Source organism: Octopus bimaculoides, chromosome 16, assembly GCF_001194135.2.
Source record: "Octopus bimaculoides isolate UCB-OBI-ISO-001 chromosome 16, ASM119413v2, whole genome shotgun sequence".
Classification (NCBI taxonomy): Eukaryota; Metazoa; Mollusca; class Cephalopoda; order Octopoda; family Octopodidae; genus Octopus; species Octopus bimaculoides.
The window spans coordinates 25,229,851-25,232,944 of NC_068996.1; positions in this window are offsets into that span (position 1 = coordinate 25,229,851).

Below are 3,094 nucleotides of genomic sequence, written 5' to 3' on the forward strand. Positions count from 1 at the left end.
CAGAACCCCACACAAGAGCCAGTTCAGGGGCACCGGCAACGATCTCGCTCGAAGAAATTTCATGTGTCACCAGCACAAGAGCCAGTCCAGGGGCACTGGCAACGATCTCGCTCGAAAAACCTCATGTGTCACCCACACAAGAGCCAGCCCAGGGGCACCGGCAATGATCCCGCTCGGAAGATTTCATGTGTCGCCCGCACATGAGCCAATCCAGGGGCACTGGCAACGAAAATAAAGTAATGTAATAGGATAAATTATAATAATGAGTAAAAAAACAATAAGGAGTCAAAAGTGAAAGATACATTAATTAGTAAAAAATGAACTGGAAAAAATAATAATAGAATATATAATAACCATAATTCAATAAAGCAATATAATGTTTTGAGATAAATCTAAATATATGTAAAAAATATAAGAAGATAAAAGAAAAAAGTATGGTATAAATTTCTAAGCCACAGTTTGAGGTGTATAAAATAGGTAAGTCTGACTGTAGTCACAGATTCATTCATATTAAGAATATAAAGTGTATAGATAAAAAAAAGAAAGTATTTATACATATTGTGTTCAACATAAGGAATATGAGTACATGATGTGTTAGATATTATAGGTTATAAACAATTAGATTCAAATTCGTTACAAGGATGAATTGAATACGCAGTGCTGATGAGCAGTGATTTGTTTCAACTGACTTTGAATTTATACTGCATTGTTTTAACACTCAACATCTTTAAAGACACCTGCCCTAGATGAAATATTGAAGCCGAAAAGTGTTTTACAACATACATACATTAAGTATATGACAATTATGAATGGAAGGAGGAGAGTTTGCTAAATGTTGACCCAATTGAGGGACCAGCTATCTGAATTGACAGTACCTTGGTAGATAAAACAATTAAGGATATGAAGACAGGGAAAGCCCCTGGCCCATCAGAAATCATTGCTGAGATGCTCAAAATATCTGGTGGTGTGGGTTTTGGCCTAGTCACCCATATTGTAAATCAGGTGGTTCATGAAGGAGTCAGACCCAATGACTGGTGTAGCAGCACCATAGTCAACTGCTACAAGAGTAAAGGTGATGCCTTAGACAGAAATAATTACAGAGGTATCAATTGTTGGATCAGGTGATGAAAGTTACAGAGAGGATCACAGCTCAACTAATTAGGGAGAGAGTTAGTCTAGACAAGATGCAGTTTGGTTTCCTTCCACGGAGAAGTACCACTGGTGCTATATTTCTGGTAAGGAGCTGCAGGAGAAATACATAGCCAAAGATAAACCTCTCTACTTGGCTTTTGTTGACTTGGAGAAAACCTTTGACAAGATCCCCCAGTCCCTTATCTAGTGGTCAATGCAGAAACTAGGGATTGGTGAGTGGTTGGTGAAAGCTATACAAGCCATGTACAGGGACACTGTCAGTAAGGTGAGGATTTGCAATGAGTACAGTGAAGAATTCAGGGTTAGAGTAGTGGTTCATCCAGGATCAGTCCTCACCCTGCTCATGTTCTTCATGAGCAGGGTGAGGCAATAACAGGTATTTAAGATAACTGCCCCTGAGAGCTCCGCTATGCTGATGACATGCTCTTATAGCTGAATCACTACTGGAACTAGAGAAGAAGTTTTAGGTATGGAAGCAAGGTCTAGAATCAAAGGGCCTAGCAAAAACCAGTCTTAGTAAGTAGAAAGACAAACAAATCACAAATCCCTTCAGGTAGATGGCATAGGTTGAAACTCCATAAGATGTACATAGTGTAAGCTATAGACACATAAGAAGTACAACAATATCAGAGGAAAGTTAATAGGGTAAATAACTTTTGTGTGTGGAAGATGCACAGGTTCAATAAACACTGAAAATATACAGAAAATAGACTCCATTAACTACCAGCAGGATAAGCTAGAGGTAGTAGATAACTTCCGTTATCTAGGTGACCAAGTGAGTAGTGGAAGTGGATGCTGTGAGAATAAGAATAGCCTAGGCAAAGTTCAGAGAGCTTCTACTTCTGCTGGCAACAAAGGGCCTCTCCTTCAGAGTGAAAGGCAGACTGTATCATGCTTGTGTGTGAACAGCTATGCTACACATCAGTGAAACATGGACTGTAACAGTTGAGGATATGTGTAGGCTTAAAAGAAATGCATCTAGTGTGCTTTGCTGGATGTGCAATGTCCATGTGTATGTTTGACAGAGTGTAAGCATTTTGAGAGAAAAGTTGGGCATAAAAGACATCAGATGTGGTGCACAAGTAAGACAACTGTGCTGGTATAGTCAAGTGATGTGCATGGATGAGGACAGCTGTATAAAGAAGTACCAATCTCTAACTGTGGAGAGAACCTGTGGTAGAGGTAGACCCAGGAAGACAAGGGACGAGGTGGTGAAGCATGATCTTTGAACTTTGGGCTTCACAGAGGCAATGTCTAGTGACTGAGACCTTTGATGATATGTTGTGCTTGAGAAGATCTGTTAAGCCAAGTGAAATTGTAGATGTGGCCAATGCTGGTGTCACATAACATAAAAAAACACCTTTTGCGCATTGGGCCACACAGAGACAAAGTGGCTGATGCCGGTGGCATATGAAAAGCTCCTTCTGAATGCTGGGCCTCATGGAGACAATGACAAATGACAGAAACCTTGGCATTATGTCATGCTTGAGAAGAAGACCCATCAAACCAAGTAAAATCACAGCCATGGCAGATACTGGTGTCACACAAATGGTACCTGTGCCAATGGCAAGTAAAAGCACCATTACACTTTTGGAGTAGTTGGTGTTAAGAAACCATGCCACAGAAACAGAAACCATGCCAAATCAGACTGGAGTCTGGTGCAGCCTTCCAGCTTGCCAGCCCTGATCAAGCTGTCTAACCCATGCCAGCATGGACAATGGATGTTAAATGATGATGATGATTAATGTGGTGTGTTGGCAGAATTGTTAGCACACCAGGCAAAATGTTTAGTGGCATTTATGTTCAAATTCCACTGAGGTTTACCTTCCCTTTCATCTTTTTGGGGTCAATAAAATAAATACCAGTTGAGCACTGGCTTCAATGTAATTGACATCCTCCCCCAGAATTGCTGGCTTTGTAGCAAAATTTGAAGCCAATATAT